Below are 20,967 nucleotides of genomic sequence, written 5' to 3' on the forward strand. Positions count from 1 at the left end.
CCAAACATCGCATCTCTCTCAGACCAGGCCCGATGACTCCGCTCCTCCGCAATCCGGCATTCGCCCCTGGCTTCTCGGTGTCCAGATTTTTAATCTGGTCCTCTGAGGCAATGCCCCGTCTTAGAGACGTGGTGGTAAATGGTTCTATACCTGGGCTGGCTTCCTTGGGGGCTGGGTGTCCTGGAGTTAACCTTTCCTGGTTGGAGTTGGAACAGGTGCAATCGTTCTTCAGATGTTTATTTACTGAAGCATCTTATTCTCCGGAACTCACCGAGTTTGATGAATTATTTTTGCTGAACACTGGTGTTCCACATGCTATATCAGTGTTATATCAGCTCCTACTGCACAAATGCAATAGTGATCCACCACTGTTCTTCACGAAATGGGAGGAGGACCTGGGGATTACATTTGATGAGGGCTCGAAACTAAAAATTTGCACTTTGACCCATGGTTTATCCTTGGCATCAAAGGCTAAAGAGAAAAATTATAAAATCTTAGCTCGTTGGTATTTTTGTCCCGAACGTCTTCGTCAAATGTACGCCTCGGCGTCTGACTTATGTTGGCGGTGCGAAGCCGCGGTTGGGTCCATGCTTCATATCTGGTGGGAATGCCCAGCCATTCGGGAATTCTGGGGAAAAGTCTTGAGGGTGTATGAGATCTACTCGAGCAAAAGAATTACTAACTCCCCACAAGTCACCCTCCTATCGTTGCTCCCGGGTTCTCTTAGTCAGATCAAGAAAGGGATTCTGAGACACATGTTGACAGCTGCACGCATGGTGATACCTAGACATTGGAAAACTCCAGTAATTCCTTCTCTAGCCGAATGGGTAGCTGAACTGAGAGATATTGGTCGTATGGAGGAAATAGTGGCTGAGGCGCATGACCGGTCGGACAAGTTTGAACTAATATGGTTGCCGTGGCGGACGTTCATGGACTCAGAGAGTTTCCTAAATTGTGTTGGTGGTCAGGATCATTGAGCAGAGCTGTTGTGCTTTTCTTCCCCTCTCTTCCCTGATTTCCCTCCCCCACCTAGTGTGTGTTGTCTGGTCTGTCTTTTCTACTCTTCCTTTTTCTCGGTCTACAAATGTGTTCGAGTGTAAGTTGAACGTCATTATATGTCATACTGTCAGTTGAGAGAATATATTCGTCTTGTGGATGTTCTATATTTATACGAAAAATGTGGGTTCAATGGTTTATGAGACAGCTAATGTGTGGACGAAACCGGTGGTCGGTTTAAGCTGCAGTTTCCTGATGGATTACCATGGTTGTCCTTTTTGTTATTGTTTTGTATTCTCTACATTATATGTTGGATTGTTCCATATTCGCTATCTGTGAACCCTTTAATAAAAACAGATTGAACATAAAAGGGGAACTCTGGTGAAATTCTTTTCTTCTAAATGAACTGACTGTGTCATTAAGTTATATAGATTTGTAATTTACTTCTATTTAAAAATCTCCAGTCTTCCAGTACTTATCAGCTGCTGTATGTCCTGCAGGAAGTGGTGTATTCTCTCCAGTCTGACACAGTGCTCTCTGCTGCCACCTTTGTCAATGTCAGGAACTGTCCAGAGCAAGAGAGGTTTTCTATAGGGATTTGTTTTCTTTAGGGACAGTTCCTGACATGGACAACGGGGACAGTGGCCGTAGCCAGCCACTGGCTGAGCAGCCTGTCGCTTCAGAGACCGACTCTGAAGTTCCAAGGGCGCTTGCGAGGAGCAGGCAGATGCTAAAGGACACCAGGGAGCATGGACAGGTATGTATATATACTTTATTACTTTACACTAAAGGCAAGGGCTGCACGGACATCGCTAACACCATATATATATATATATATATATATATATATATAAATAACTTGGACTGAAAGCGCTTTGAAAGAACAGCTCTTTGAAGACTGTGACTTGGTGTAAGAGCATTGCTTTGGTGTAAGAGCTCCCTGTACTGGGTGGGAGTGTGAGTGTAGGAGGGGCATGGTCTGCATAGCGGGATCTACAGCCCTGTAATCTGAACCCAGGAAGTCTCTCTCACCTTCCAAATCATGGCAGATCCACTTCAGGCTGGGGCTTACATCAGGAGACAGGACTGCGGAGGTAATTTTATCATAGCTGTAACCCCTCTCTACCCAGCCAGAGAGTGCTGCATGTATGTGCCCACATATGTCCTACTCATTCCTTCATGCTCCCTGCAGTCTCTGTCAGCCCTTATGCTTCCCATCCTCTCCTTTCCTGCTATAATGTGCCTGCACTTACACTCAGTTATACACACTGCTTCTATAGTGTGCCTGCACTCACACTCAGTTATACACACTGCTGCTATAATGTGCCTGCAATCACACTTAGCTTTATACAATGCTGCTATACTGTGCCTGCACTTACACTCAGCTATACACACTTGCTACAATGTGCCTGCACTTACACTCAGCTATACATACTGCTGTATAGAAAAGATTCTGTCACTTTCCTTCTGCACAGCTCTGTGATTCTCACTTCCTGATTGGTCCATGCTAGCACACGCCCTTCCCCATTGCTGTCATGTGACCACACAGACCTCTGACAGCAGCGCTGCTTCTCTTTTTGAGGTGTGGAACCCTTTGTCTGCATTTTAATGATTTGCTATGGGAAATTTTGCTTTGGTTTAAGAGTGATTTGGATTAAAAGCGCGGTCACGGAATGAACGGAATGAATTAATCCAAGGCACCACTAATAAATATATATATATATATATATATATATATATATATATATGTGTGTGTGTGTGTGTATGTGTGTGTATACACACACATACATACAGCCCTTGCTGTACAATGGTCGAGTTGAGTAATAGGCTCAGTAAGCGAGCACCTATCTAGCAGATTGGCGCTCGTTTACATTGGTGATCTCATTCTAGAAAAAGGGGTATGGACTAATTATAATGCTGTGTCAGAGCTACCACCTATAGCTAGCAGGATATCTATGGCTATACCATGCATGCTTCTGCTCAGTAATATAGAGAGAGACGGAAATGTAAGCAGAGAGAATTGTAGGAGGATAACCGCGCACCGTCATGTGAACTCTTTCTGCCTGGCAGGGCAATTTCTGGAAGCTTCTGCGGAAAGTGATGGAGCAGAAGCTTTATGTTTCCAGTACCAGACCGAAGCTTCCAGGCAACAGATGTGCGAGCAGCAAGAAGCAAAACCTGGTCAATAGAGCTGATCATCAGGCAATGATGGCAATGGTTTATTCAGCCCTGATTAAAGGCATGCACTCAAAAACAGAGAATTTTAAAGGGTTGTTCACCCAAAAATATTTTTCTTTCAAATCAACTGGTCCCAGAAATTGCCAGAGGTTTGTAATTTACTCCTACTAAAAAATCTCCAGTCAATCAGTACCTATCATCAGCTGTGTGTCCTGTAGGAAGTGGTGTATTCTCTCCAGTCTGACACAGTGCTCTCTGCTGCCACCTCTGTCCATGTCAGGAACTGTCCAGAGCAGCAGCAAATCCCCATAGAAAACCTCTCCTGCTCTGGACAGTTCCTGACATGGACAGAGGTGGCAGCAGAGAGCAGTGTGTCAGACTGGAAAGAATACACCACTTCCTGCAGGACATACAGCAGCTGATAAGTAATGGAAGCCTTGAGATTTGTTAATAGAAGTAAATTACAAATCTCAAATTACAAATTTCTGGCACCAGCTGATTTGAAAGAAAAACAATTTTGGTGAACAACCCCTTTAAGGGTACCCTATTTCCATCGTAGGAATGTATGGCAAAGTTCACAGCCTGACTAATGTTGTCATGTCAGCAGTATAAATGCAATCTCTGAGAGATGATGTTAGAGTTCACAGATATACAGGGGTTATTACGTATACTATAAATACAATGAGTACAATAAAGGGACACTCAAAGCTCCGTTCAAGCCAATTCCACCAAACGATCCCCGAGGTCTGAACCTTAAATGACAACCTATGAGATCTGTAACATACTTGTAGAAGAAAAAGAAAAAAAAAAAAGACCTAAAGTCTTGGCTACTAGGTGTGTCACCATGCCTGTTGTTAGGCTTAGTCTGTCTCTAGTAACAGGTACAACAAGACAGAAAAGTTAGTGGGGGTGAGGTTCAACCAATGCTGTGCAGGAGAGAGAAGTCAGTGTGATGTGGCAAGGCAGGAAGGCGGGGTGGTCTTCTTCTGACCCTCACTTACCATGATTTGTGCCAATCACGGCCGGGTGAGAGGGGGCCGGGCCTAATTTAAGACCAGCGTACGAGTATGGCGGTCTTAATAAATGTCACGTGTGCGTGAACCATGCTCTGCTTTTAGAGCCTTATTTCCATTCTAAACTACAGAGTAGACTAAAACTACATCTACCCCCTCCATGACCCTCTGAAGTCAGGAAATATTGCCATCAGGAGCCCAGATGGATTCGGTATACGCCAAATTATGTGACAAGAAAGGTAAAAATCCAATAATGTAAAAAAGATCTGCACAAATACCTGGTAACACTTTGTGAGTGTATTTTCAGAACATGTTGGAAAAGCTACAAGTCCTCGGCTTGATGCATTTTCCTTCTTGCATGTGTGACCTGCCATACGTTTCTTTATTCTCAAATTTTATATGTCACAGGGAAATAAACATCTATATCAGAAAACTACAATTCCCATCATGCTTGGACAGCTAAAGCTGTTCTTGACGATACGGGTAGGGAATGATGGATTTTCACTTCCGGACCCCTTTGTTCTCGGGAGAGATAAGCTGCTACCAGAGCTGTCTTTTTAATAGGTGGGGCCCCATTCAGACATCAAACTCTATAAAATTTTAGTTTATCAGCTTTCGTTTAAAGGGGGATGTGTCATCTGAGAATGACTTATTGCTTTGCAGCAATCCAGGGGGGCCAGATGTTATGTGGCTAGGCTGGTCATGGTGGTCAGGAGTGGTATGTTTGCCCACCCCTGGATACAATGACATAGATAGATAGACAGACAGACAGATATTGGACACTTGAAGTAGATTGGACCTTGATAAGAATACCTTTGACTTATAGTACCTGTGGTTTTGGGAAGTCTGCAAGCTACAGACCAGGGAACCTATTCGGACACGAGGTACTCATCTGGGGCCGTTGAAAGAGAATCCTGTATAAAAGAGAATGAACATCTGCCTGAGCTATCCTGTAGACACTGAGTGACACACAATTAGGAATTACAGGCTCAATTAGTGGGGGAGCTAGCCGTTGGGGGTACCGCTTAGGAACCTAGCGTGTTGGCAGTAGAGACTCGGCCTTTACATTTAGCTTAATTACTGGCTTATACAATACCTCACAATACCTGTATAGCCATCAAAGATAGAAGAAACAGCATCACAGCATAAATAGGTTTAGTCCTGGTTTAGACACTTTAGTTATTAAATTATGTTTTTCTTTTTATGTTAATCATATTTTTAACTACAGTATTTTTTTGTGACGTTTTTCTATTTTACTATTTGAAAATAGATCAGAATTTTTGCAGTTTCCATTCTCACCACTAAGCCTTAAACTAAGCTGAGACTTTCTATCCTGCACATGATAATAAGGAGGAGGCTGCTGGAAAGTGATCTATACAGCATTACTGAGAGGGGTGACACCAGTAGAGAAGACAATAGATGAAGCTCACAGCTGTGCCTCCCCCTCTCTGTGGAATCACTGCTTAAAAAGGTCACAGATGGCAGTCCCATTATTAATGTACAAAACAAAATTATTAGCTCCTTTATGGCCTTTTCGTCTGACACAGTGCTCTCTGCTGCCACCCCTGTCCACGTCAGGAACTGTCCAGAGCAGCAGCAAATTCCTATAGAAAACCTCTCTTGCTCTGGACAGTTCCTGACACTCAGAGAACAGCGTCAGACAAGAAAGAATACGCCACTTCCTCCAGGACATACAGCAGATGATAAGTACTGGAAGACTGGAGATTTATTTATTTTTCAAGTAAATTATAAACCTCTGGCAGCAGTTAATCTGAAAGATTTTTTTTTTTTGCTGAACTATCCCTTTAAAGAAGCTTCTGCTTGTTCACTTTCTCCTCAGGTTATACCATGATTGAGCTTTCAAAATGGACAGTACTGTTGGTGAACTACTTCAGTCTACAAAGCCACCTCTACTATGAGAAAGATATATAAAGTACAAGTCAGATGGGCAGGCTGGTATACACTGTGACTGACTATACACCTCATGGGGAAGACTAAAAGGTTACATACACTGACTTTTAATCTGAATTACATTGGAGCCCAATGCACCAAATTTAGGCGGCACTCATACATACACAATATACGGTTAGTGCACAGACTATATACTGTGGACTGGACCTCGAAAATCCTGATATCATCCTTCATTATGATGCCAGGAGCTCCAAAACCGTGTCAGTACAGTAGCGCAAAGATTTAAACAAACAGTTTCAGAGCTCCCAGCATCATAATGAATCATGATGCCGGGAGTTCCGAGGTCCGGTCCGCAGTATATAGCAGACCCCTTAGGCTGTGTTCACATATACGTGTAAACGCATGCTTTCTACATCTCTACTTTCGTGCAAAGAAATAGTATACTTCAAGTGGAACGGGACAGACGGTGATTAAACTGCTCATAACCCTGTAATAAGAACTAATAAAGATGTATAGACAGGAAGCGCTGTTCACGCATCACACAAATAATGACATACCGACCAGTCTTCACTTCACAGCCATATGGCCCATAATGCAATCAGAAAGCAATGTTCTCCTATTCGCTTTGCGACAAGCAGGACTTTATATGTCCGTGTCCATTGCGCTGGGAGTCCTGGAATGACTTGCATCCCGAAATGATATGTCCTCACAGAAACACCGGATACAAATCAATACAAGCGGAAAAGAGAAGTATTATCACACATCTGAGCGGTGCAGAAGAACTGCTGGATGTTGGGGTGGAATACAAAATAAAAAAATAAAAAAAAAATAATAAAAAAAAACAGTATGTTAAAGGGGTACTCTAGTGTTAATTTAAATTACGTCTATTAAAAAAAAAATCTATTAGATTAGCGATTTTTAACGATTAGCGATTACCAATAAATGATCACAAATGAGATTGTTTATCGTTAACCTGAAATCATTCAACATATTAGGCGGGGTTCACACTACGTTTTTTTTAATCCGTTCTTTCCATCCGTTTTTACAAAAAACGGATGAATGTGTGTGCATCCATTTTGATCCGTTTTTCCATTACATTCCATTATAAAAAAAAGGGGATCAAAACAGACACAAAAATTATGTCTGCTACGTCTTTGTGTACGTTAAAAAAAAAAAAAACAACAACAGATGCGTCTTGATACTTTTTTTTGTTGCAAAAAACGGATGAAAAAAACAGATTGAAAAAACGTAGTGTGAACTCAGCCTTACGCAGAACGATGATGGTTAGAACGATGTAGAATTATGCTGCGTTTACACGGAGCGATTATTCGCCCGATTGTTCGATTAACGATTTCGAAGTAATGATGTGTTTTTTTATAACGATCAGCGTTTAGACGGAACGATATATCGTACAGAAAAATCGTTTTGCGATCGCTTAAGCCTATCTCGCACATAGGTTACATCGGTGAACGACTGTTTACACGGAACGATCTGCGAATTTTTTGCAAACGACCAAAGACGATTTGAGAACATGTTCAAAGATCAAAATGAACAATTTCTCGCTCGTCGCTTGATTGTTTGCTGCGATTACACATACGATTATCGTTCGAATTCACACGATAATCGTTCCGTGTAAACGCAACATTACAGTGAACAATAAGTGAACGAATGCGGAATTACAGCGAGCGATCAGCGATTATTTTTTCAACGATCAACCACACAAACGATTTTAAGATCGTTGCCTGCGATTACACAGGCCGATTATCCTTTAAATTAGAACAATATAATGATTTTCCGCACGTTAATCTTCACGTGTAATAGGGGCCTAAGTCTTAAAAATCTTCCAGTACTTATCAGCTGCTGTGTGTTCTGCAGGAAGTGGTGTATTCTTTCCAGTCTAAGGCCTCATTCAGACGTTCTGTGATTTTCGTGCTCTAGCTAAATCCGTGATCCGTGTCCGTTTTTTTACTGATGTGCATCACATCACCCCTGTCGTGTAGGAATCCAACCTTCCCCCAGTATGGATTCCACGTCCAGTCATCCTTAGATGTAGCAGAGCTGAATGTGTCACACTTTGCAACACACACCACCCCCACATATTCACCTGAACCAGCATATTCCAATGGGCTATAAAACTATCTGGGATCTTGGACAACTTTACAGGAAGCAAATTTTTGTTTCTTTCAAATCAACCGGTGTCAGAAAGTTATATAGATTTTTAATTTACTTCTATTTAAAAATATCAAGTCTTGCAGTACTTATCAGCTGCTGTATGTCCTGCAGGAAGTGGTGTATTCTTTCCAGTCTGACACAGTGCTCTCTGCTGCCACCTCTGTCCATGTCAGGAACTGTCCAGAGCAGCAGCAAATCCCCATATAAAACCTCTCCTGCTCTGAACGTTCCTGATACCAAAAGCTCCACAAAAATGTAATGGTGCAGCGGCACGTGTCAGCAACCCTCTGTTCCATTCTAAACTAAAGAACTTGGAGCGCCATTCTGGAAATGGCAGGGAGGACCATCAGATGCATAGAAGATGATATAATTGATCACGTCTGCAGTTTGTGGCCGTGAAATAGTTTCCAATAAGGATAGCTGACAGTAAAGGGCACCGAAATGAAGTTGGGAACAGCTGTGATTGAGGCCATGAACAAATAGCAAAGCACAGGCCTGCTGGGGTCAGAGGTCACTGGCGTAATGTCCACAATCTGTCATAGTCAAGCATGGATGTGAAATAAAGCCATGACATATAGAAGCAAGTGTGAAGCAGGAGTATATATTTACCCATAATGCCACAGAAACCAAACGCATCAGCAGCAAGGGATTAAAGGGTAAATGTGCATATAAGTCCTCACAGAGAACCCAGACAATATATGTGAAGCCGGCAACAATTAACTAAATGTTTCCAACAATTAAAGGGGTACTCTGCCAATTTTTTTTTAATCAACTGGTGCCAGAAAGTTATACAGATTTTTAATTTCTATTCAAAAATCTCCAGTCTTCCAGTACTTATCAGGTGCTGTATGTCCTACAGGAAGTGGTGTATTCTCAACAGTCTGACACAGTGCTCTCTGCTGCCACCTCTGTCCATGTCAGGAACTGTCCAGAGCAGCAGCAAATCCCCATAGAAAACCCCTCCTGCTCTGGACAGTTCCTGACATGGACAGAGGTGGCAGCAGAGAGCACTGTGTCAGACTGGCAGGAATACACCACTTCCTGCAGGACATACACCAGCTGATAAGTATGGGAAGACTTGAGATTTTTTAAATAGAAGTAAATAACAAAACTCTATAACTTTATGACACCGGTTGAATTTAAAGGGGGAAAAAAAATGCCTGTTTAAACAAATAGACTCTAGTGGTGAAACAGATAACCACCAGCAATATGGCCACGAGGAGACCTCATCTTGTATAGACAGTAAATCTGAAATACCCCTATATATATGGACTATCCAGACGCAGCTATTAGGATACAGGAGCTTCCAGCTTGTAAACAGTTTCACGTCCAGACAATATCAGAGACAGAGTCAGAGGTGACCATCTCATGGGAAGCAGAGACAACGACGTGTGCCATGAATCCTATTTCCAGACATTCACAGGAGCTGTCTGATGTCCAGTTGTTTCACAGTTATAACGTGTAGACAAATCGACAGATGTTATGGTGCGAGATATACTCCGAGACTCCATCATTACCAGAAAAACCTAAAGAGGACGGCACATCTACAACTGTACCACACCAAAATGGTCACTGACCAAGAGGATCCTGAACAGTTTTATAACATCACTTAAAGGGGTTGGCCACTTTATAGTAAAATTGACAGCAGCTCCCTGTGTACCTCATAGAGCTAATATCAGACTCCCCTCCTCCAGGCTGTGCTGCCCTGCTCTGTGGTGTTTCTGTCCATAAGATGGCCGGCATGGAGGAGCATGTGACCATGCCCCGCCCCCCCAGTGTCCACCACTGAGCCTGTATATGCCTACGGTGGACACTGGGGGGGCGCGGCATGGTCACATGCTCCTCCATGTCAGCCATTTTATGGACAGGAACACCACAGGGCAGGGCAGCACAGCCTGAAGGAGGGGAGTCTGATTTTAGCTCTATGAGGTACACAGGGAGCTGCTGTCAGTATATATGTGGTGTACTGGTGTACCCCCGGTGATGGTGGTGTACTGGTGTACCCCCGATGATGATGTCATATCGGAGGATCGGACGGTCACTTGCTAGGTAGTCAGGTGTGACTCCACGTCAGAGGTGGTCGGCCGAGATACAGCCGGACCTTGGAGGGTTATTTCGTGACGCCAGTGCCTGGTGGGCACACAGGTGTGATGGAACGTCTGCTTTTAGTTGACAAGGCCGGTTGTACCCTTTCCCCCTGTGGTCAGTGGCCTGCCGGGCTGCTATGGGGTCCCTTAGGTTAGAGTGATCACGGATGGCCAGAGTGGTGTGAAGACCCTCCCGAACTATCAGAACTGCCACCCACAGAAAGGGGAAGTGTCCCAAGGTAATGTGTGCTGTGTCGGTGGAGAGTGAGGAATCACAGAGTCTCTTGGACGTGGATAAGTTTAGTTAACTTGAAGTTGCAAATGAGCAGCAGGTCATACAGAACAATAGGAGGTTACTCTGGATAAAGCACTTGGTAACACACTTGACATTAGTCCTGGACAAATACTTGACAATACAGCAACCTGATCTGTAGTACTAATGCAGTGTAGGATATAGTCGTGCCAACTGGATAGTGTGCTGAGTGATACAAAGAAGCAGAGTAGCAGAGAGGAGGATGCCGCGAGAGTCTCAACTCATGTAGTACTGTGCTCTGCCGGGATGTTGGAGGATGAGGTAGAATACTTAGAAGAATGAGAAGAACACCTGTACTGTGTATTGACCTTGTGTTAGTCTTTACACCACCTTATGCCCACAAGACTCAGCTGAACCTTCCTAGAGGGTGACACAGGCCCCAGACCTTGTTACCTGGGATGAGCAGAATGATGAGGGTTCCCTGCTGACACCCACGCTGCGAGATAGAGTTTATAGGCTTACTGCAACTTTGCTCTATCCGGATCAGTTCCTAGCTGTTTAGTTTTAGTTGTGGATACTGTCCTGCTCTGTTACTTCTCCTTGTCCACAGCATGCGTTGAGGTTGCCTCTGGGCTTGTCCTCTCCTAAAAGGGGTTTAACACTGCATGGTGCGGTGTAGCGTTACTTGTAGGAAAGTTGTTAGAGGTGTACTGTCTTGCATCCTTCCCATGCGGGGTACTAGCTAAGACTGAACTTTTAGAGTACGTAGACCTGACAGAGGGCCAGGGCCCAGATAGGACCACTGTGGAGAGCGATCTAGCTTGCGTCCTTTCTCCACAATGCCTAACACGAAAGACCCTTACACTTCTTCCACCCATGTGACTTCCTTCCTCCCAGCATGACTGTGCGCTGTGAGTGGGTGAAGAGTGCAACAGAAGAAATAAGAGGAGAGGTGATAGGAGAGAAGAAAACAAGAATCCTACTGGTCTACAGATTCAGGTGACACACAGAGAAACAATAACCCTTTACATCCTTCAGCTGTGCATTTAGTGACATTTAGCGGCGAAACTTTAGTACTACTTTAATCACCACACAAGTACAATAAGTTCAGACTTTTGCGAGGGGAGTATATAACCAACAACCGTGGTAGAACACCACTTATACAGTCAGTACACTTAGTTATACTGTACACTGACCTATTTTACTTGCACAATGTTGGCTGATCGTTGTCTTTTGCCTGTCGCTCTGTGTATTAGGAGCAGTGGTGACAGATTGCCGCTCTCTTCAATGGACCACCTGGACGGTCTAAGGATTATCCGGGCAGCCCCTCCTGCTGGCTGTGTGTAAGGGACCGGACGATTATCGTTTGCATAATCGTTAACGATTAACAATCTCAAACAACCGCTATTGCGAAAGACCTGAAAACGTTCACTCATTTCCATGGAACGATAATCGTTACTTATGATCGTAATTGCGATCGTTTCTTCTTCGCTATGTATTCGCTATTGCGTTCGTATCTACTGAGAACGACCGAACGATGTCTTATTCAATGCGAACGATTTGCGAACGAGCAACGATAAAAATAGGTCCAGGTCTTATAAAGCGATCAACGATTTCTCCTTCGGTAGTTAATCGTTAACTGCATTTCAACCGAACGATTATCGTTTAGATTAGAACGATTTAACGATAATCGTCCGGTGGAATGGGGCCCTAATAGCACAGGCAGCGAGCAGGGAACAAAGAGAAAGCAAGCACTGATCTGGCAGGTCCATGCTTCTATCCTCTTCTAACTGTGCTGTGCAATACGTCCCTAACCCAGCATTATTACCCCAGTACCCACCACCACAGGGGTGTTGGGAAGAGGCGGGTACTATCAGTCCCTAATAGCGCACTGGGTCTGTAGTGGTAGCAGGCTGGGAAAGGCCAAAATAAGTGACCCCTCCCACCCTGGGGGGATACTAGGCTGTTTTCACCTGGTTGGTTATAAAATAGAGAGGGAACTGTCCAGAGCAGAAGAGGTTTTCTATGGGAATTTTCTGCTGCTCTGAACAGTTCCTGTAATGGACAGAGGTGGCAGCAGAGAGCACTGTGTCAGACTGGAGAAAATACACCATTTACTGCAAGACATACAGCAGATGATAAGTACTGGAAGAATTGAGATTTTTTTTTTTTAATATATATATATATATATATATATATATATATATATATATATATAAAGTAAATTACAATTCTCTTGCACTAGTTGATTTGAACGCATTTTTTTTTTGCTTAACTTCCCCTTTAACCCCTTAAGGACAGAGCCTGAAATGGCCTTAATGACAGAGACAAATTTTATGAATATGACCTGTGTCACTTTAGTCATTAATAACTTCGGGATGCTTTTACCTATCCGGCTGATTCTGAGATTGTTTTCTCGTGACATATTGTACTTTACATTTCTGGTAAATTGGAGTCGATACTCATAACAAATCTTTATGAAAAAATCCCAAATAATGTGAAAAAATGTGAAAAAATGCATTTTTCCAACTTTGAAACTTTTTTGCGTATACAGAAAGTGGTTATACCACATAAATTATATATTAAATAGCATTAGCAACATGTCTACTTTATGTTGGCGGCATTTATTAAACTATCTTTCATTTTTTTTTAGACGATAGGAAGCTTAAAACATTAGCAGCAAATTTCCAAATTTTCAGTAAAATTTCAAAATCAGATATTTTTAGGGACCTGTTCAGGTTTAAAGTGTATTTGAGGGGCCTGTATGTTAGAAAGCCCCACAAAGCACCCCATTTCAGAAACTGCACCCCCCAAACTCTGCAAAAGCATATCCAGAAAGTGTTTTAACCCTTTAGGGGAGTCACAGAAATAAAAGCTAAGTGTGTAAGGAATTTGAAAATTTTAATTTTCTGTGCAGAGATTTTATTGTAATCCAATATTTTTCATAATTATAAACCTATTACCAGAGAAATGCACCCAAATAATTATTGCCCCGTTTCTGCAGTTTATAGAAATACCCCATATGTGACCCTATTGCGCTATTTGACGCAACCACAAGCCTCAGATATAAAGGAGCGCCTAGTGAATTTCAATGGCTCCGTTATATTTGGTCATTTCTGACTGTACCACTGCAGGTTGGCAGAGGCTCTGGGGTGCCAAAACCTAAAAATCACCCCTAAAGGGACACCATTTAGAAAACTACACCCCTCAAGGAATGTAACAAGGGGTGCGGTGAGCATCTGGACCCCATAGGTGCTTCACAGATTTTCCGAACAATATGGCGTGAAAAAAGAAAAATTTATTTTTTACACTAAAACGTTGTTCTAGCCTTCAATTTTTCATTTTCTTAAAGGGATGAGGCAAAAAAAGACACAAAATGTGTAGCGCAGTTTCTCCCGAGTACGGAAATACCCCACATGTGGACATAAAGTGTCAAGCGGGCGCAGGACGAGCCTCCAAAGGGAAGGAGCGCCAATTGGCTTTTGGAAGCTGAATTTCACTGAAAAGGATTTCAAGCGCCATATCGCATTTACAGAGCCCTCGTGCTGCCAAGACACTGGAACCCCCCACAAGTGACCCCATTCTGGAAACTACACCCCTCAAGGAATCTAACAAGGGGGGCAGTGAGCATATGGACCCCACTGGTGACGGGCACAAATGTGGAACAATGTGACGTAAAAGTAAAAAATTTCATTTTTTCACTTTCATGGCACAAATGTGCCCTTCATCAAGGGGTCCATATCCTCACTGCACCCCTTGTTAGATTCCTTGAGGGGTGCAGTTTCCAGAATGGGGTCACTTGTGGGGGGTTTCCAGTGTTTTGGCAGCACGAGGGCTCTGTAAATGCGACATGGCGTTCATCATCCATTCTAGCCAAATCCAACCTCCAAAATCCAAATGGCGCTCCTTCCCTTCGGAGGCTTGCCCTGCGCCCACATGGCGCTTTATGTCCACATGTGGGGTATTTACGGACTCGGGGGAAATTGCTCTACACATTTTGTTTTTTTTTCCTCTTTTAACCCCTTGTGAAAATGATAAATTCAAGGCTAAACCAACATTATAGTGTAAAAAATGTAATATTTCATTTTCACGCCACATTGTTCCACATTTGTGCCCGTCATCAGTGGGGTCCATATGCTCACTACACCCCTTGTTACATTCCCTGAGGGGTGCAGTTTCCATAATGGGGTCACTTGTGGGGGGTTTCAACTGTCTTGGCAACACAGGGGCCTTTTGAATGCAACATGGCCCCTCGAAATCCATTCCATCCAAATCCAGCCTTCAAAAACCAAATGGCGCTCCGTCCCTTCGGAGGCTTACCCTGCACCCGAATGGCGCTTTATGTACACATGTGGGGTATTTCCGTACTCAGGGGAAATTGCGCTACACATTAAATGTTTTTTTTTATCTTTTAACCCCTTGTGAAAATGAAAAAATCATGACAAGATTAATGATTTAGAGTAAAAATTTTACAAAAATTACACTAAATGTTGGTCTAGCCTTGATTTTTTTCCATTTCCACAAGGGGTTAAAAAAGAAAATGAACACAAAACGTGTAGGGTAGTTTCCCCTGAGTACGAAAATACCCCACATGTGGGCATAATGTGCCATATGGGCACAGGGCAAGCCACCAAAGGGACAGAGCGCCATTTAGAGGCTGGAATGGAGGATGGAGGCCATGTCGCAATTACAAAGCTCCTGTGCTGCCAGGACAGTAGAAACCCCCGACAAGTGACCCCATTCTGGAAACTACACCCCATAAGGAATCTAACAAGGGGTGCAGTGAGGATATGGACCCCACTGGTGACAGTCACTTACGTAGAACATGTGCCGAGAAAATAAAAAATACCATTTTTTTCATTTTCACGTCCCAAATATGGCCGTCACCAGGGGGCCATATCCCCGCTGCCCCCCTTGTTAGATTCCTTATGGGGTGTAGTTTCCAGAATGGGGTCACTTGTGGGGGGTTTCAACTGTCCTGGCCGCACAGAGGCTTTGTAATTGCATCATGGCATCCTCTAATGGGAATGGCGGCCATACCTACTTAGCTGGGGAAAAGGGACCATTCTAATTTATTTGGGGGTATTAGGCCAATTATTAGTTTATAAGGTTGGAAATGACAGGTGTCCATCAAACTCAACCTGTGTTGATCCAGAGGAAGGCAAAAAACCCTCGTGAGGCAGACGACAGTAGCTTCCTCATAGGGGAAAATTCCTTCCTGACTCCATAATGGCGATCAGAATAATCCCTGGATCAACGTGACCCCTGAAATAGGAATAAGGGACAGAATTTAGATAATGTAGAACCCCAGTGACGTGTGGTGCGCCTTGAAGCGATCCAGTATGCAGAGGCCGGGGTGATCAGGACAGGTGTCACACTGGTAAATGGTGTCCTTCCTGATCCCCCTGTTACACCACACTCTGCACTTCTTCTGGGGTCTCCCTTTCTCCAGTGTGGGGGACGTCACCTGGAGAATGTTGTCCTGGTGCAATACGGGGTCCTTCATATCCAGAAGTGCTGGGTCCGCTCCATGGCTGCTAAACATTAGGGCTCTATTACTGCTTCTGATATTTTCGGATCGTGCCGCAAGCTACAGTAGCTCGGGCAGCGAGGGACCGGAAGAGGGGGTGCTGGTATAAAAGTTATCCCCGTACAGGTGGTGACCTTTATCCAGCAGTGGGAAGATCAGTTCCCGGACGATCTTCCCACTAACTCCGAGGATGGGGGGGGGGGCATCTGGGGGCTGGATTCGGGTGTCCCTTCCTACATACACTGTAAGGGTACATGCACACTGCGGAATCGCGACAGATAACCCTTCGTGCATTCCGCAGCTGGCACCCACCGGCGGACTGATGCAGGCGCACGTCTCCGTCCGTGTCATAGACTCCATTCTATGCACGGGCGGATTCCGCTCTCCGTCCAACTTGTTCATTCTTTGGACGGACGATGGAATCTGCCCGTGCATAACATGGAGTCTATGACACGGGTGGAGACACATGCCTGCATCAGTCCGCCGGCGGGTGCCAGCTGCGGAATGCACAAAGGGTTATCCTTCGCCATTCCGCAGTGTGCACGTACCCTAAATCTGTAAGTGTACCCTGAGGTACTCTCACAGAGTTTGTAGAATTTCACGCCATACCGTCATCTCTTATTGGGACGGTACTGGTGGAAAAGACGTGTCTGGGGGGCAGCGTACGCTACGCTACCCCCAGACACGTCACTGGATGATGAGTATCATGAGGATGAATGGAGGAAAGAAGGATCCCCCGATTCATCCTCACTGGCTGTTTCGGTGTCGGAGGCAATAATAATGTATGCGTCCGACACCGAAAACACCCTGGGGGCCATCTTTATACGGGGATTGGTATATGGGGTATGTAGTGGTGTAGTGTCAAACTTTATTCAATGTAGTGTGGTGTAATGTAGTGTTTTTTACGTGTTTTTTTTTTTTTACAGTAAGTATAAAAAAAACCTACGCCAACAAAGGAGTTGCTGATAAATGCCGCACTTATGTGCGGCACTTATCAGCAGACCGTGGCAGTAGAATATAGAAAAAAAACACCCTACGCCAAAAAGGAGGAGTTGCTGATTAGCAGCGCACTTTCGTGCGATGCTGATCAACACTCAGCGGCGATAGGGTGCGGAAAATAGAAAAAAAAAAAATAAAAAAAATTCTACATTCTGAACATCCCTGTAGCTGCTGATAAGTGTATTACACATATCAGCCGCTAGAGGGCAGCAGGGCGCAAAATACGGAAAAAGCCGACGCTGGAGCCGAAAATAGCCGAGAGAAGCCGAACGTGACGTCACGGAAGAAGCCGAAGACCCGAACGAAGACGAGGACGCCGCGAACCCGGAAGACGCCGATCAGGAGCCCGGGACAGGTGAGTAATGTACAAATACCTGCTCTGGACCCCTCGGCTACCTAGCTGAGGGGTCCAGGGCAGGTATTTACTATTTTGGGGGACTCTGATCGCCGTGCCACCAGCCCGATCGCCGTGAACGGCCGGCCGGCCGTTCACGGCGATCGGGCCGGTGGCACGGCGATCACCATTACTTTTTACAGTAATGGCGGTCGGTGCCGTCCTCGGACAGCACTGACCGCCATTTTTTTCCGGGTCATCGGGTCACCGATGACCCGGAAAGGTTCCGATCGCCGCTATTGGCTGATCTGAATTGATCAGCCTATAGCGGCGATCGTAAGCACGGGGGGGGGGGGTTAACCACCCCCCGTGCCGAGAAGCTATGATGGCCTGCTATGATTTATAGCAGGCCATCTTCCCCGACCGCTGTGTGTGAACACGCAGCGATCGGGGAAACATCGGGCGTACCTATACGCCCGTTTGCGTTAAAGCCCACCCTGCGGGGTACGCCCGATGTCGTTAAGGGGTTAATACTCCTACAGTATCATTACATATAGAATGTCGCTGTGTTCAGCTATTTATGTAGATCTTCACAGCATCAATCAACAGATTCTTTATGTGTGAACACACCCCACATGGAATATTATTACTGTGACTTATCCGCTTTAAGCTTTACCTTCGTATAACCAGAATACCCCTTTAATAGCTCACGTGGCTATATGGCAGACAAAACAAAAATTCAAATGAAGACGCCAAGTAGGCCTTGAGAGGAAAGCCGCAATCTAGAAGCCAAGTCAGATGATCGGGTTACAGAGGGAACGGTTTGGCTTCTCAGCTAAAGGTCTCCCGGGTTCTCATGAGATTTCTCTCCGTCCCTGCGCTGTAACACAAACACCATACTTGTGTGCCGCCACCGCTCGCTGTTCCCATGCTGCACCAAGACTTTTTTTTCCGAGCTCCTAACATTGTCTTAGAGTTCAAGGTATTTATTTCTGGGAACGGGCAGTATCAGCGCTTACTCCCAGCCCACCGAAAGCGCAAGATGAAAAGCTCTATTCATCCAGCAAGACGTGTATGAAACAGAAGCCAGACTCCTCTAGAATCTGCAGGGGATTTCATCCAGCAGCTGTGCGCTCCTCCGACATGGGGGGCTCCTCACACCGAGACATAGGGGGGCTCCTCACACCGAGACATAGGGGGGCTCCTCACACCGAGACATAGGGGGGCTCCTCACACCGAGACATAGGGGGGCTCCTCACACCGAGACATAGGCGGGCTCCTCACACCGAGACATTGGGGGGCTCCTCACACCGAGACATGGGGGGCTCCTCACACCGAGACATGGGGGGCTCCTCTCACCGAGCTTTCCTGACTACGTGACATGGGGGGCTCCTCACACCGAGCCTTCCTGACTATGTGACATGGGGGGCTCCTCACACCGAGCCTTCCTGACTATGTGACATGGGGGGCTCCTAACGTCACCCGTATATCAGCAGGGAGAATAAATATGTATCACAACAGGACCAGAATAACATTAAAAAAAAAAATCTTATTTACATATACAAAGCTACAACTCCCATCATACCCGGACAGCCAAAGCTAAACCTTTGGCTGTCCGGGCATGATGGGAGTTGTAGTTGTGCAACAGCTGGAGAGGCACGGTTCCCTACCCCTAGCCTACTAATGATATGTACTTTTTATGCTATTTAAATCAATGGCCATGCCACAGTATATGTTGGAACAACTCCCCCCCCCCCCCCGATATCCTGATATATATACCATAAATGTGATGACAATGAGGCCCAATTGCTGTGCATACCAACACTTCTGCTGCTCCTGTTTTTAGTGAATGTGGGCACCATCTAGTGGCAAAATTATATATTGCACAAAAACATATTTCAGCACAGTGTGCAAGACAATCTATGGAATAAGTCATTAATGGGGTAGTGCGGCGCTAAATAATTATTCACAAAATAACACACATTACAAAGTTATACAACTTTGTAATGTATGTTATGTATGTGAATGGCCCCCTTCCCCGTGTTTCCCCCCACCCACGTCACCCCCGGAAGTGTGATGCACTATACTCACCTGATTCGTGCCGGACCCCCCTCTGCCGCGTCATCAGCTGCTCAGCATCAATTGGCTGAGCATAACTGTACTCAGTCAATCGCGGCTGAGCACAGTTCTGACGCGGCAGAGGGCGGCTGACACGAGGGACGGATGGAGTGGTTCGCCGGCCGCCTGAAGATGACATCATTGTCCCAAGATGGCAGACGGGGGTCGACACGAATCAGATGAGTATAGTGCATCACACTTCCGGGGGTGGTGTGGGTGGGGGGGAAACACGGGGAAGGGGGCCATTCACATACATAACATACATTACAAAGTTGTATAACTTTGTAATGTGTGTTATTTTGTGAATAACTGTTTAGCGCCGCACTACCCCTTTAAGTCATGAAGAGTATAAGTTTTTGGGGTTACAGAGAAATCCTTTTTCCACATTTACTAGGGCCTCAGAAAAAAAATCTTTCCAATCAACTGGTGCCAGAAAATTATATATATCTGTAATTTACATCTATTAAAAAAAATCTCCAGTCTTACAGTACTTATCAGCTGCTGTATGTCCTACAGGAATTGGTGCATTCTTTCCAGTCTGACACAGCGCTCTCTGCTGCCACCTCTGTCTATGTCAGGAACTGTCCAGAGCAGGAGAGGTTTTCTATGGCAATTTGCGGCTGCTCTGGACAGTTGCTTAACTAGCCCTTTAATTTAACCTTGTGAAAGCTAGCTAAACGATATATATATATATATATATATATATATATATACCTGCACTGTGATGACACTATGGCACTGTAGATACGTCATACATGTGTATGACTGAATCACATGACTATTTAGGCAGATACTACCAACCCAATCTGATATCAGGCATGGAAAACCACAACTGACCAATACCGCCATACTGTGACTGGATAACACCGCCATACCAGACCTGACCAATACCTCCATACTGTGACTGGATAACACCGCCATACCAGACCTGACCAATACCTCCATACTGTGACTGGACAACACCGCCATACTGTGACTAGATAACACCGCCACACCAACACCGCCATACTGTGACTGGATAACACCGCCACACCAGACCCGCCCAATAACACCATACCTCCCCCCTCGAAAAGACACAGATTTACTGGCAATTCTGAACAGGAGGTAAGAGACTAAAAAAATAAAAGAGGTTGTTTCCTTTGTTATCTCCCTGGTGCTGCCCCCGACACCGTAGCCTGGGTGCCAAGTGGTAAATACGGCCCTGCCCCATCCCTGTTTTATGTGGACGGGCAGCGCTATATTAAAAAAAAAAAGTCTGACTTCCAAACAGCCCCTTCAAGAGCGCTGTTCACATGTTACATTTATAATGCGTTTACGCTAATCTACTGCGGCCTCACCAGACGGGCCGAGAGGAGGCCGGGTCCATGCAAAAATAA

At 44.9% G+C, this 20,967-nt stretch overlaps 1 protein-coding gene across 3 annotated transcripts in view; it reads right to left on the reverse strand.

The window, feature by feature from the left end:
* The window catches only part of DPF3 (double PHD fingers 3), a 182,157-nt gene that overhangs the window by 160,639 nt on the left and 551 nt on the right, over positions 1-20,967 (reverse strand). Inside the window, exons 1-2 of one of the 3 annotated variants that reach the window (XM_069951003.1) lie at positions 11,807-11,887; positions 5,017-5,101 (exon numbers count right to left, since the gene is read on the reverse strand). The exons of 1 other annotated variant lie outside the window; for it this stretch is intronic. The gene's annotated coding sequence lies outside the window, so the exon portion shown is untranslated. Of the gene's footprint in view, positions 1-5,016; positions 5,102-11,806; positions 11,888-20,967 lie in introns of those variants that run through there. One more of the 3 variants, XM_069951002.1, reaches the window with a different exon arrangement.

Source organism: Dendropsophus ebraccatus, chromosome 13 (assembly GCF_027789765.1).
Source record: "Dendropsophus ebraccatus isolate aDenEbr1 chromosome 13, aDenEbr1.pat, whole genome shotgun sequence".
Taxonomy (NCBI): domain Eukaryota; kingdom Metazoa; phylum Chordata; class Amphibia; order Anura; family Hylidae; genus Dendropsophus; species Dendropsophus ebraccatus.